Here is a 16,108-nt window from a genome sequence, read left to right on the forward strand (position 1 = left end):
CGTCTCGCAATCAACGTAGCAAAAGCTACTGTATTTGAATTATACTTGGAAAGTAAAATATTCGGGGGTATGACTCCAAAAATTTCAGTTAGAGCAGAAGGTCCAAATTTAACATTGTATATTTCTGAGAATGTATTGAATATAGATGTCCAATAGGTGTGAAGTTTTGAACACACCCAGAAAGCTTGAATGAGGGAGCCGACTTCTGACCCGCATCGGTTACATAAGGGATCAGCCCCTGGATAAAACTTAGCTAGCTTTTCATTAGAGACATGCAACCGGTGCAGGAGCCCATGTCTAGCGCATATAGAAGAGGAGTGTGCCCTGTGAAGAATAGATTGCCAGAGCTCATCTGTTAATGTAACTGCAAGATCTTTCTCCCAATACGACTTAATAATGGAGAGAGAAGGAGATTGTAGATCTAGCAGTATGGTATAGATCTTTTTATTCGCCCCCCTTTGATGGATGTTTATACCTATGATTTTATCCAGAGCTGTTTCTTCAGGCAGTTCAGGAAATGTGGGATATCTATTTTTCACAAAATGCCACAGTTGTAAATAGCGGAAAAAGTGTGTATGTGGAATATTAAACTGTTCCATGAGTTGTGTAAACGAAGCAAAACTCCCATCAATGACATGGTGTTTAACTTTACTTAGTCCATTTCTTTCCCAAATTTTAAAGGCAGAATCAGACATAGAAGGTGGGAACATATGATTTGAACAGATAGGAGTTTTAATTGACATAAAATGTTGTCCCAATTTTTTCCTACACTGCACCCAGATTCTCAGGGAATTATATAGCAGAGGGTTGCATTTATATGTACATACTGTATCTCTAAAGGGAGAGCAGAGGTCAACAAAGCAGGTAGACTAGTCTGGCCACAATTAGACGACTCAATCTGAAGCCAAGATGGGGTTTCTGTAGAAAAATCACTAATCCAATATAGCATGTTTCGTATATTTGCTCCCCAGTAATAAGACTGGAAATTGGCAAAGCCAATCCGCCCATAGGTCTAGGTCTCTGCATAAAATCTTTACGAATTCTGGGGGATTTACTATTCCAAATAAAAGCAGAAACGTGTTTATCTAGTGTCACAAAGAATTCCTTTGGGATGTAACATGGAATGCACTGAAATAAATAAAGGAACTTAGGCAATATGTTCATTTTTATAGAATTGACACGGCCCATTAATGATAGTGGCAGATCATTCCACCTCTGAAAATCTAATTTAGTATTTTCAAGAAGTGGTACAAAATTCTTTTTAAAGAGATCTTTATATTTGCGAGTAACTTTGACCCCCAAGTAAGTCACGTAATCTGATTTGACTTTAAAAGGAAACTTTATAAATGAAATCTTCCTGGCTTTAGAGTTTATACTAAATAATTCACTTTTATGCAAATTTAATTTGTAACCCGAAATAGTGCCGAATTGTTCAAATATGGTAAGCGCATGGGGAAGAGAGCCCAAGGGGTCCGAGATATACAGCAGGAGGTCATCAGCGTATAAAGATAATTTGTGCTCCTGATCCGCTCTGTAGATACCCTTAACCTTATCTTCTGCTCGCAGCTTAATCGCCAACGGTTCAATTGCTAACGCAAATAAAAGAGGGGACACCCCTGTCTTGTCCCGCGATGAAGTGGGAAGTAACAGGAATATAATGAATTCGTTCGAACACACGCCATAGGTGAGGAGTAAAGTACCCGAACCCAAGAAATAAATTTAGGGCCAAATCCAAATTTATTTAATATGTAAAACAAATAGTCCCACTCCACCCGATCAAAGGCCTTTTCAGCGTCAAGTGACAAGGCGACTTCAGGGGTTGCAGTTGACTCCGTGTATAATATGTTAACAAATCTATGCAAGTTGAAAAAGCCATGCCTTCCCTTTACAAATCCTGTTTGGTCAGAAGAAATAATATGAGGTAAACATTGTTCTAGTCTGTGAGCCAAGATCTTAGACAATATTTTTAAATCCACATTTAACAGCGATATTGGACGATATGACGAACATTCAAGTGGATCCTTATTTGGCTTTAATAACAAAGAAATAGTGGCTTGACGAAGCGTTGGGGGAAAGCATTGCCAGTTAAATGATTCAACAAACTTATTTCGTAATAATGGAGACAAACTATCTTTAAAGGTCTTGAAAAATTCAACTGGGTAGCCATCTGGTCCCGGAAATTTTGCATTCTGCATTGAGTAAATTGCAAATTTAATTTCTTCTACAGTAATCTGTTCCTCCAATTGATCCCTAAGTGTAGAGTCTAAAGTTGGGATTGTCATCTTTTCAAAAAATGTATCAAACAATCCAGGCATTTTTAAAGATTCTGATTCATAAAGGTTAGAGTAAAACTTTTTAAAACTCTCATTTATTTTTTGTGGATCTGTAGTAATCTGTCCAGATTGGGTTTTAATTTCAGGAATTAAATGTGCAGTTTCGGATCTACGAAGCTGATGTGCCAAAATTCTAGACGCTTTCTCCCCGTGCTCATACCACATTCTCCTAGATTTAAGAATCATATGTTCAGACTGTTCAGTAGAAGTTAGATTAAACTCAGTTTGCAAGGTCAATCTTTGTTTAAACAAATCCGGAGATGGAGTTATAGAGTGCTGTTTGTCTAATTGTGAAATCAGATCTGTCAATTCAGATAAACGTTTTACCTTCTGTTTTTTAGTATGTGAGCAATAGGATATAATGTGGCCGCGTAAAAATGCTTTCAAGCTTTCCCAAACTGTACTAAAAGCTATACCCGGTGAAATGTTCATTTTTAAGAAAAAATCAATTTGTTCTGAAATATATTGCACAAATTCTTTATCTGACAAAAGAAGAGGATTGAGTCGCCAAGAATACACAGAACGTTTGTCTGGAAAACTAAGTTCCAAAATAAGTGGGCTATGATCAGATATAACTATACTATCATATCTACAAGTTTTAATATTAGGAAGTAGTTTTTTATCTACAAAAAAATAATCTATACGTGAATATGTTTGATGAACTGCAGAAAAAAAGGAATATTGTCGGGTACATGGGTATAAATATCTCCAAATATCCACAGCACCGTAATTCTGTAGAAATGACTGTAAAACTATTGAAGACTTCGGGAGTGAAAAGTTTTTGGTCGAAGAGCGATCCAACACCGAGTCCATGACAGTGTTCATGTGTCCTCCAAGTATCAGTTGGTGAGTATCAATTAGAGGAAGGGAGCGAATCAAGTTATTGAAGAATTTAGGGTCATCAAAGTTAGGGGCATATATGTTTACTAAAATAATTGGAGTGTTAAAAAGTGACCCAGTCACAATTACGTACCGGCCGTTCGAGTCAGTCATTATATCCGACATTATAAATGGAGTATTTTTATTGACCAGAATTGCTGCGCCTCGTGCTTTACCATTAAAACTAGAATGAAAACTTTGCTCAACCCAACTTCTTTTAAGTCTTGAATGGTCTATATCTTTAAGGTGCGTTTCTTGCAGGAACACTATATGTACCTTAAGACGGCAGAGATGAGAAAGCACCTTGTTCCGTTTCACTGGATGATTCAATCCTTTTACATTCCAGCTAATAAAATTAACATGGCAATCATTACTTACAGAGGCATAGTCAGTGGAACTCGACGTCTACATATACGATAAGAGAAAATGGTCCAAATCACATTCATTAGTCCTGTCCATGGTGTACACTGTAAGTTTGTAGTTAGCCAGCATCTGTGTAAATAATAAATGACATAAAGAAAACAAAAAGCACACACACAAAGCAAGTAAAAGAGCCAAAAACAAGTACCCACCCATCCCTTTACATTCAGTGTTGTCCCCAACTGACAAACACAACATCCCCAAAGCCTCTCTTCTTTCTGTAGGAACCATTCACCATAAACTCAACCACTGTCCCAAGCAAAAAAAAAGGGAATCTAAACTATAAATCACCCATTTACCCCAAAGCGTGTTGAAGAAAGTCACATCAAACATTGTATGTAGTTTTTCTTTTAAAACAAGTGCGAACTCCTATAACAACTAAGATAACATAAGATGTGTATATTTAACGTCGAATATACGCTAGTTCGGGCGGTACAGTTCGCTTGGTACCCAATCTACCAACACTACCATCCACTCAACTGCCCAGAAACACAAACAAACGTACCATCCGTATGCATCAGTCTGCAGATGCAGGAGAGTTGCTCAAAGTTTTTCAGACGAATCCTGTATCCTGCTCACTCAGAGAGGGGACCGAACTTGGATTCAATAAAGGTTTTCGCTGACTCAGGGGAATCAAACATTTTTGTTTCGCCATTCATGGAGACCCGAAAACGAGCAGGATAGATAAGACCGTAGCGAACTCCGTCTTTTTTCTGTAGTAGCTTCTTTATCCCATTGAAGGCGGCCCGGAGTCTGGACAGGTCGATGCTGTAGTCGGGAAAGATAAAAATCTGCTCCCCTCGAAACTCCAACTTGCCTTTCCGTCTAGCCAGCTGTTGTATCTGCTCCTTCTCCTGGTAGTAATGGATCCGCACAATAAAGGCCCGCGGGCGTTTTCCTTTCGGAGGCACCGGCGCTGCCACTCGATGAGCCCTGTCCAGGAGTGGAGCCTTTTCCAGACCGTCGGGACCACCCAGAATGTCGAATAACAGGTCTGCAATGAATCTGGTGGGGTTCCCCTGCTCCATTCCTTCAGGTATTCCCAGTATGCGTAGGTTACAACGTCTTCCCCTATTTTCCAAGTCGTCTGTTTTTGCCAACAACTTATGATATTGGTTGTTTAGATCCGCATAGCAGGTTTCCACAACTTCCAAGTTCTTGTCCAAATTTTCCAGGCCTTCTTCATAGTCACCGAATTTCTTTGTGAATTCGTCAACAGCAGCTTGAATGGGTGAAACGGCTTTGGCGATTTCCTCTTTAATTTCACCTCATAGGTTTTTGTTTTCCTCTCGAATTACTTAAGATAGACAAGATAAATCTTTATTGTCATTGTCACAAGAACAACGAAATTCAAAAGGTGCCATCAGTCAGTGCACATGCCCAAAAACAAAAAATAACTGTCTCACAATTCACACACAACGCAAGACTCAACAAACAACTGGAAAAAAAAACAACAAAAAAAACACTAAATAAGAACAGCCACATTCTCACATCCATCATTCATGATGATTAATGGTTGTTTTTGATTGCATTTAGTTTTGTTATTGCTGTCGGGTAGAAACTGTCTCTGAGACGGTTGGTTCTGGTTCTGATTACTCTGTATCTTCTGCCTGAAGGCAGCAGTGTGAACAGAGAAGGTCCGGGGTGAGAAGTGTCCTTTGTGATGTGTTGTGCTTTTCTTAGACAGCGGTCGCTGTGCAGGTTCTCCAGTGAGGGGAGAGGGCAGCCAATGATTTTTTGGGCTGTATTCCCAACCCTTTGGAGAGCTTTCCTTTGAGCCGTAGTGCTGCTGTTATACCAGACGCAGATACAGTAGGTCAGTATGCTCTCTATGGAGCACTTGTAGAAGGACACCAGCAGCTTCTCCTTGATGCTGTTCCTCCTGAGAACCCTCAGGAAGTTCAGTCTTTGCTGGGCCTTTTTTATCAGCTCCAAGGTGTTCATGTTCCATGTGAGGCCCTGCTCAATGTGGACCCCCAGGAAACGGAAATCAGCTACCCTCTCCACACATTTTCCCCCAATGGTTAGTGGTGTAATGTCCGTTTTATTCCTCCTGTAATCTATTATGAGTTCTTTTGTCTTTGAGTTGTTGAGGAGCAGATTGTTCTCCCTGCACCACTGCAACAGCCGCTCCACCTCACCCTTCTTTAACAATATCGCGGAATGTAAGCAGCATGGCCTGGTCTATAGCTGCTTTGCTAGCAGCCTCCGGGTTATTAGCTTGCGCTCCTTTAGCAGATGGTTTAGACGGCATTTTGTTCGAGGAAAGACAGGAGTACGTACAATAACGTCGACTTTCCAGTTGCAATTCAGAATATCCAAGAGTTGGGGTGCTTTGGGCGATTTTTAAAACTATTTTAACCAAAAATGTTGGGACCTCGTGGTTCGCACGTCTACTCCATAACGCGCCCCTAGTGGTCTCCCCACCGAGGAGCTTTTTAACCACCTCGGCGACCTTGTCCCCAGAGATTGGAGAGCCCAACCCAGAGTCCCCAGGCTCAGCTTTCTCAATGGAAGGCATGTTGGTGGGATTGAGAAGGTCTTCTAAGTACTCTGCCCACCGGCCCACAACGTCCCAAGTCGAGGTCAGCAGTCAGCATCACACCATCCCCACTATAAACAGTGTTGGTGCTGCACTTCTTCCCCCTCCTGAGACGCCGGATGGTGGACCAGAATCGCCTCGAAGCCGTATGGAAGTCTTTCTGCATGGCCTCTCCAAATTCCTCCCACGCCCAAGTTTTTGCCTCAGCGACCACCTGAGCCGCATGCCGCTTTGCCCGCCGGTACCCATCAGCTGCTTCTGGGGTCCTGCAGGCCAAAAAGGCCCGATAGGACTCCTTCTTCAGCCTGACGGCATCCCTCACCAAAGGTGTCCACCAACGGGTTCGAGGGTTGTCGCCGCGACAGGCACCAACAACCTTGCGGCCACAGCTCCAATAAGCCGTCTCGACAACGGAGGCACGGAGCACGGTCCACTCAGACTCAATGTCCCCCACCTCCCCGGGACGTGTTCAAAGTTTTGCTGGAGATGGGAGTTAAAACTCCGTCTCACAGGGGATTCCGCCAGACGTTCCCAGCAGACCCTCACAACACGTTTGTGTCTGCCAGGTCTGACCGGCTTCCTCCCCCACCACCGGAGCCAACTCACCACCAGGTAGTGGTCAGTGAACAGCTCCGCACTTCTCTTCACCCGAGTGTCCAAGACATACAGTCGCAGATCCAATAAAATGATTACAAAGTCGATCATCAAACTGCGGGCTAGGGTGTCCTGGTGCCAGGAGCACATATGGACACCCTTATGCCTGAACATGGTGTTCGTTATGGACAATCCATGACAAACACAGAAGTCCAACAACAGAACACCGCTCGAGTTCAGATCATAAAACACTTGAATAATATATTAATTGCTTAAAGGACTAAATGTCAAAATTAAAATCTGATTCTGCCTAAAAATATTCATTCCTAACAGGAAAATGCCAGGCTAATGCCATCCCAACATGGTGGTGGCAGCATCATGCTTTGGAAGTGGCAGTCTTGTCAGGATAGAGGGAAAGATGAATGCAGAAATGTACAGATGTCCCGGATGAAAACCTGCTGTATCTGGACCTGCCTGGACCGACGGTTTATTTTCAGCATCTGACCCAGAATCTGGAGACTCCAGAACCATAACTAATCTGTGAATGTCCTGGAGGGGCCCGATCAGAGTCCAGACTTTAACTGAACATCTTTGGAGAGATTTGAAAACAGCTGGAGAAGATCAGAAGAGAAGGATGGACCAAACTTCCACAGGCGGGTCACACAGGGTCAAGCAAAGGCTGTGAATACTTCTGGGTTTTCTGTTTTTAATAAATTTGCTCTGAATCGTCTCCCTGCATTGTCATAAAGGTGTGTTGTTCCCAGCCACTGGAGACACACACTCTGGAATCAGATTATGGAATATGATTTTTTTCATAATATTAAGTCTGGGATGGACAAACCTCTAAAGCCAATCTGCTGATGAGAGTCACTTATAGGGAACTAGTCTTGATCGTTGGCTTCAGAGCCACCCTGACTCTTCTTGGTATTTAGTTACCAAGGTGTCAGAACCGTCTCCTTACAGATTTAGGCCCATATAAACACTTAGCACCAAAAAGATGCTGCATATCTATCTGCTGAACATTCATGATAATCCACCAAAGGTTCTCTGTTAGACTGAGATTTTTCAAACCATTTGTTAGTCAAACTAATGCCACTGATCCCTCCCCAATCAGTACTGAACCATGCTGAAGCGGGTCGGTTCAGTTCGGTACACTGTTTTACGGTTCGGCGTATTCAGTAGAGCGTCTCCACTGCCAGTTGGACTTTCACTGGGCTGGCAGGGTTGAACCCAAATGTGGCACACTAGTATGTACTATGCGCCATTAGCAGTGTTTTCCTCACTATGTGGGCATCAGAATGGGCAGGAACGTTGGGAATGTGGGCGGGCCGGCTGCAGCCGATGCTCCTATGATGGGATTTTACGTGTGAACTCTTGGATGGCCAATTTCTCTGAAATCTCTCGGTGCATTTGTTGGTTGCTGGTTGATTTGCAGCTCGCCTTTGGCCTGCTACCATGTTCTCTTTGAGAATTGAAAATGGTGTTTGAGATGTTGTGGATGTAGATCCCCAGGCCAATCAGTGAAGACAGTCTTCTACCAATCAAATTTCTTGTGAGCAAAACGCCACTTGCTTGTTGAAGGTAACTCCTTGTCTCGCCATGTTCCAGAACCCCGTTAGAGACGATCTGCTGGTCCATTAACCTGCTGGAAGGAGCCGCCAGAGGTCCCCCTGTTGGCTGTGGGGTTTAAATGATGCTCGCTTGGTACTGATGGGTCCAAAGTACCGAGTCAACCCCCTTACCGTGACATCCCCTCCCCCACCTCAATCAGACCCATGCTTTCATGTGGTTCCACCAAATTCTGACCCAACCAACTGAAACAGAGAATCATCGGAGCAGGCAATGTTTTCCCAACCTGTTCTGGTCCAGTTCTGGTGACTCTGTGTGAACTGGAGTCTTGTATTCCTGTGGGTCCTCTGCAGACCTCAGTTGGAGCCAGTGGTTCTTTCTGCTCCTGTTGCCTTCCTGCCATCTGGACCCGGCTGGCCCATTTTCCTCCCATCTCCTGCTGCTCTCTGCGTATCTCTTCTTCCAGAGCAAATCTGACAGACGGTTGTGGGTTAAAGTCCCAGCAGATCAGCAGGTTCTGAAATACTCAGACCAGCCCATCTGGTACCAACAACATTCAGAGCCACTGAACTCGCCTTTCTTCCTCTTTCTGATGCTCGGTTTGAACTTCAGGAAGTTGTTTTCACTGCAGGTTGCTGCCGTATGATTGGCTGATTCTCCATTAAACAGACGGAAGAGAAAGCGACTCAGAATGTTGAAATAATATTTCAAATAATATGTTGAAATAATGTTGAAATAGAATCTCAGAAAATTCAGATATTGAAATAATAAATAATATGGCGGCAGGTTGAGTTACAGACGCATCAGAACATAAAGGAAGTCGGTTTATTCTCAGACACTCTGACAGTCAGGAACCTGGAGAACCGGCCCAGTGGAGTGTTCCACAGCACAAACATGGATCCTCCAGAACCTTCCCACGAAGAGCTCCGCCTCTTTATCTTCATCCTCATCAGAGTTGAGACTGGCAGGCGCCGAAGTTCATGAAACCAGCGGAGCATCATGGGAACAAGCCTCCCGGTTCTGCACCAGCAGCTGCTGGTTCTGCACCAGCAGCTGCTGGAGCAAGCTCCATGGCTTGTTCTGATGGAACAAGCCTCCCTTCCATGGGAGGCTTGTTCCCATGGAAACCGATGAGCCGGTTGGGGGTTCTGATGATGAAGGCGGTGTTTTAGTTCAAGCAGCTTCAGTAACTGGAGGAGGTCCGACCTTCATTCCTGCCGCACGCTGGCAGCGGCCATGTTGTTGTTGTTGTGCAGCAGAATGTGGCAGGAGATAAAGATCCAGATCGGGATCTGACATTGGGTCAGAACCACCTACTTGTTTTGATGAGACGCTCCGTTGGTTCTGTGGCTTGTTGGTTTCACGGGTCGACCCGTTTCTCCGCTGGCGGCTCTGTAGGCGCTGCAGTGGCTGCAGGTGTCTGCAGCTCCGGTTCCAGTTCTGAACCCAGCCTCAGGACGGCTAACCGGGCTGCAGCAGCAGAACCATGTTAGAGTTGACCTTCATTAACCGCTGTGTCAACACAGAGTTAATCTGTAAACCCAGAAGTATTTTCCAGGCAGAACAGGTCACGGATCAGAACCTTGGAGCAAAGTTAATTTAGAAAACCAGGAAATACATTGATCAAATATTTGTCACTGCGCAGTTCTGGAGAACATGTAGCGCTGTTTACGTACTAAGGGACTAGATGGCACATGGTATCTGAAGACTAGATGCATCTACTGGAGCTGATGTCAGTAACCAATAAAACAAAACAAAGAATAACTGCTTTCAATACCACATATTTTAAAGAAGAAAAATTCAAGTGAACACCACAAAACATACATAGAACCCCAAAATATAAAAACAAATATATATACAGTATATACACAGTACTGCGGTAAATCTTCCATATAAATGTGGACAATGTTTTTAACTATGCAACAGAAGCCCTAAATTTCCCCACCGGTCAGCAAAGTGTCCGACTGACACACATTTGGAAGGTCCTTGATTTGATTGTCCAGATATTTGAGGTGAAAATGTCCAATGAAGAGATGAATAATGATTTGTGTGTCGCATGGTGAGATGGAGGGGGAACCAGTACAGACCATCAGCCTCCTACCAGACCAGTATGGAGTGAGTTCCAGGCTCTCCTGGCTCCCAGCCAGAGGTCAGAAGGTCGCCATCCTAAAGGGTCACCTGGCCTCTATCAAATAAACAGGACCAGTAAATTACCATCCTGCTAGTTAACTAGACTTGATTCAGTTATTATATACAGAAATAAATGCAATTATATCCACAATCTAATCTTTCAGACAAAATAAAGATATCAGCATTTATCTCACAACCTTAAACTCATAAATTGATTTTAAAAGGTTATATCATGTAACAATTGACTGCAGATGCCAACCAAACAATTAGCATTGGCTACCACTGCATGCTAAAAACAAACAAAACATTATTTATTTATAGTTCAGTGCATGACAACGCCATGAATCCAAGCTCACCGGATGTTCAGATCGAAATGATTTTTATATTGTGAATCTTAAAAGTGCATAATAAACAAAGAGATGAACTAATTGTTAGGAAGCACAAACCTGTAGCGCCTTTGTCTCCAGCCCCCCAACCCCCACCTACACACACACGCCTTTGACTCCAGCCGACAGTGGTTACACACACACACACACACCCACACACACACCCACACACAAACACACACACCTGACTGGTTAAACTGGACCAGGCCTGAATAACCTGTCCGGATGCAGTGATTGCCTGAATGCACTACGGCTAACCAATGGTGCAGATTTTACCCTGGGTTACTCTTGCTCAGTTTGGCCCAGAACTGGAACTCACGGTTCTGATCCAACTAATCAGGAATCTGCACGGTCCAATCCACTCAGAAACAGAACCTCCATGTGTTTGGCCTAGTTAAAGTTGACCAGATGCTCGATGAGCTCTTGTGATGCAGCAGAGGGGAAACAGTTGTTCATGCAGAACATTTTTTTATCAACTCAGAGAGTTCTGGCAGGAACCTGAAGTGGGTCGGGTTCTGGTTCTGTTGGGCTGATGTTCATGATGCAGAAAGGTTGTTTGTTCTGTTTGTTCTGGTTCTATGCTGAGAACCGCAGAAGGTCCAAATGAGAACCAGTCAGGCTGAACTCTGAATGGAGCTTCAGGTTCTATAGATCCGACTGGGTTTGGGTGGAGGATGTTCGGCCCCTTCCTCCAACCACCACCAGTGTTACCATTCTAACCAGTATCAACTCCTTATAATCTGATGATTCTCTGCTTGCTTTTATTTCTTCTTGACATAAATTAATAACTGAACTCACCTCTTAATGCTAACCTGCAAATTATTATCAGAAATACATGAATATTATTTTAAATTCAGCAAAATTAAGATTTCTGAGCAACCAAACTGTTTGGATCCTGGATTCTTCGTATTTATTCGTTATTGTAGTTCAGTTTATCAGAATCCAAACCAGAATAGAATAGAATAGAATTCAACTTTATTGTCATTGCACTGTACAAGCAACGAGATGTAGTTTGCATCTATCCAGAAGTGCTCTACGAGATATAAATATTTATTTACAGATGTACAAGACTATGTATGTATGGACTATAAGGGGTTATAGCAAGAGATATAGATATTGTGTATAAATATAAATATGGGAGCTGTATGCACAGATTATACAGAATATACAGAACCAGCAGGCTGAGTGTTCACAGGGCCGGATAAAGCTTTTCTGGGCCCGGGGCTAATGGGAACCGGGGGGCTCAATATTATATCATATTGTTTGTAAATCTGGTTTTGTCTGATTCAGGGCTGTGAAAACATCTGTTTCTTCTGTATTATAACGTTTTGATGATTCAGCTAAAGGTTTCGTCCGGTTTGATGTCACTTCCTGCATAGCTGAGGATGTTTCTGATAAATCCTCAAACGTTTCTGTTGGCTTACGAGTATCATGAGTCTGGATCAGAGGTTATTTTCCTTGTTTATATCAAGGCCACCACTGACAGACATTTTGATGTGTTTTTGTCAGTGAGAATTATTCAGTACTTTCTGTACAAAACAAGAAACAAAAACATTGTCATCCATCTGTACTTCCTGATTGGTTGATGGGTTTAGTTTAAGTTTTATTCTTTTAAAAAGAATTAAACATTATATTTATTGAATTTTATAACATAAGAAAAAACAAGTGACAGTGATACATTTGACATAAGATTCACATTAAACAACTCAGTCCCCAAAGTAAGCAAATATAAATAATAAAGAAACAACAATAAAAAAACAACAACTCAGCAGAACATATATCAGAAAACCAAAACAGAGACATAAAACACACTGACACAAAGACTCAGCAATCTGCACCGGTCTCTTAATTTCCTTTGTAGTGTTTCAGAAACTCGGTCAACAGCGACCATGTTTCTTCACATTTCGCTCCTTTTCCTTTGACAATATGAGTGAGTCACTCCAGAGCCACACATGATGTCATTTCCTTTACTCACATGTGGTTTGATGATATGTCTGATTTTTCCAGTGTAGAGATATTAATCTCCTGGCCTGCAGGCATCCAAAGTCAATCCATTTTAACTGTCTGGAGCTAAAAACACAGTTCTCTGGTTAAATACCTAAAACACACATTTTAGCCTCAGCAGGTCCAGTCACTCCAACAATCTTTGACAAAGTTTGTGTAACTGAGTTTCAATATCGCTGTAATTCTGGACACTCCCATACACAGTGAAAAAGAGTAACACTTCCTGCAGCTATCTGGGATGTTAGGGGCCCAGCGATTCACTCTGACTGGAGTTATGTAAGTTCTCATCAACCACTGGTTCTGAAGGAGTTTCATCCTTGAATTAATTGACTGCTTTTGGGCTTTACAGCATGCAGTTTCCCAGTCCACCACTCCTATCTCTTCTCGCATGTCAGATCTTCATGCGTCCAATCTGTCTGCGGTGGATTCCTCATCATGCATTAGTAAGGCTGCATAAATAAAGACATGTGACTTATCCTCTCTAGATTTTCCAGAACAATATTCTCTAGGTATGACAGTGGTGGTTTGGATTCAATCCGTTTGTGTTTCGACATAATGAAATGTTTAATTTGTAAATACTTATAAAGTGTTTCTTTGAAATGCTATATATTTGGCATAACTGCTCAAATGTAAGAAGCCTGTCATCCTTATAAAGATCTGCCAGTTCCTCTGCACCTTTATTTGCCCAGATTTTGAAACCTCCATCAGCTCTTCCTGCCCTAAAATATCTGTTCCCCCAAATAGGTGAAAAAGAGGAAATGGAAGGAATATCTCCAATATATTGATGGGTCCAATGGGATCAATTGTGTTTTTTTAAAAAAGGGTTTTTTGTTATTTTTATCAATTGCTTTGGCCTTGTGGAATACAAATACAAATTTAATCTAATGTTTGTTACTAATGGTTAAGTTTTTATTCCTTGCTGGGGGTGTTTCGGTTGAAAAGTAGAACATGGCTGAGCCAATAATGCAATTTAAAATTAGGGAGCTGTAACCCCCCTCTCTCATATGGCAGGTACAACAGGCGAAGTCTTAATCTAGGCTTTTTATTATTCCAAATAAATCGATTAAAAATACAGTTTAATCCGTCAAAAAATTGTTTTGGAAGAGGCAAAGGAATTAACTGAAACAGATACAAAAATGTTGGTAATATATTCATTTTGATCATGTTTATTTGGCCAATCATTGATATGAGCATTATCATCCATTTATTTAGCGACTAATTTACTTCACTGACCAGAAGATCATAGTTTGTTTTAATATCTGGGGTAATTTTAACACCAATGTACACAAATCCCTCTCTTGCATTGAGAAATGGGGTTTGTTTAACTGGGTTCAGTCTTTCATCCCTGTTCAAAAATAGAACAGAGGACTTTGAATCCTTTATTTTGTAGCCAGAAAATTGACCAAGAAACTCTATTTGTTGCATTAAATTGGGGATGCCAATGGACAGCCCTATCAAAAAAAAACTATCAGATCATCAGCATACAATGCCAATCTATGCTCTTGGTCTCCCAACTGAATGCCAAATAAATCAGTTTGCATTCTTATCATCATTGCCAAGGGTTCTATAGCAAAGACAAATAACATTGGAGATAACGGGGAACCCTGGCGAGGGGAACGTTCTAGTGTGAAAGGTTTTTGTCCACACACTGGCTTCAGGAATTATATATAAAATAAGTTTTATTCTTTGCAAAAGAAACAGAAGTGAGAATTTAGTGAAGGAGAAATAAATATGTTTCTCGCCAACATTACCACCAAATCCAGTATGGCCGCCTCGCTTATCCAGTCTCTTTGGTTCTTCATAGGAACTTAATGAATCTCCTCTCATGGATCTAATTCATGCTGTTAATGTTAGATATAAAAAGCTGCTTTTCTAACAGAGGAAATGAAACTGATGAGTCAGAAATGAAATAATTAAAAACGAAGTTCTTCCAATAACCAAACCTGTTCTGTTCTCCTGCCTGCTTTCAGTCCTCAGACACTTTTACTTGGGTTAAACTAGCAATCAATCATTTGTTTCATTTATGACATTCAAAGCTGCTTTTGGACTTTTCTGTTCTGATGGTACCGCCTGCAGCTGCATTGGACCCGCCTGCAGGAGACCAGACAGGATCTAATGAATGTTAAACATCTCAGTCCCGTTTAATAATTAAACAAGGCCCGGTCCGGTCCAAACTTCTGAACAGTCTTTGTTCAACAGGAAGTGATTGTCCCAGAGGAAGGACTCTGATTGGCTGGATAATCTGATGCAGCTGCCCTGATTGGTTGACCTCACATTGGTCTTTTTCTGGATCAGAGATCCGATCCACAGGAAAGCAGACGAAGGTTCTGTCCAAGCATGAGACGGGCCCAATCAATCGATCGATCAGTCAATCAAATTTTATTTGTATAGCACATTTCAGCAGCAAGGCATTTCAAAGAGCTTTACATCATAAACACAGAAACACAATGCAACATAGAATCAACAATAAAACGTGACATTAATTTCCATCATTAAATTCATAATTTATTACGTTTCTAATAAAACTCTAACAGCAGCTTTTAGTCTGGATTTAAAGGAAGTCAGTGTTTCTGCTGTTTTACAGTTTTCTGGAAGTTTGTTCCAGATCTGTGGTGCATAGAAGCTCAATGCTGCTTCTCCTCGTTTGGTTCTGGTTCTGATGCAGAGCAGACCAGAACCTGAGGGGTCTGGAAGGTTGATCCAGCAGCAGCAGATCTTTAATGTATTGTGGTTCTGATCCGTTCAGTGATTTATAAACTAACAGGATTTAAAGTTTATCCTCTGAGCTGCAGGGAGCCAGTGGAGGTTCTAGAGAACTGGGTTTATGTCTCTATCCTCCTGGTTCTGGTCAGAACTCCAGCAGCAGCGTTCTGGATCAGCTGCAGCTGGAGGATTGATTTGTTGGACAGACGCTGCTACAGGAATCAAAGCGACTGGATGAGTTTCTCTAGACTCACTGAGACATTAGTCATCTAGATGTTGTTCAGCTGATAGAAGGCGACTTTGTGACCGTCTTTATGTGGCTCTGGAGGGTCAGGTCAGAGGTCAGAGGTCATCACTACTCCTAGGTTTCAGGATGATCGCTGGTTTTAGTTGTAATCATTGAAGCTGTGCATTGGGTTAAGGTTAGGGTTCTATAGCTCTAGATCTGTAACTCTAGATCGGTAGCTCTAGATCTATAACTCTTAACAACATCGAGCTTTATGTTGTACAAATCTAGATCTATAACTCTAGAACTATAATTCTAGATC

At 42.0% G+C, this 16,108-nt stretch overlaps 1 protein-coding gene across 3 annotated transcripts in view; it reads left to right on the forward strand.

Annotated features, from left to right (window-relative positions):
- dlc (deltaC) overlaps nt 1-16,108 on the forward strand; it is a 385,702-nt gene that overhangs the window by 339,639 nt on the left and 29,955 nt on the right. The gene's annotated exons all lie outside the window — the stretch shown is intronic.

The sequence above is a fragment of the Xiphophorus hellerii genome, chromosome 18 (assembly GCF_003331165.1).
Source record: "Xiphophorus hellerii strain 12219 chromosome 18, Xiphophorus_hellerii-4.1, whole genome shotgun sequence".
Taxonomy (NCBI): Eukaryota; Metazoa; Chordata; class Actinopteri; order Cyprinodontiformes; family Poeciliidae; genus Xiphophorus; species Xiphophorus hellerii.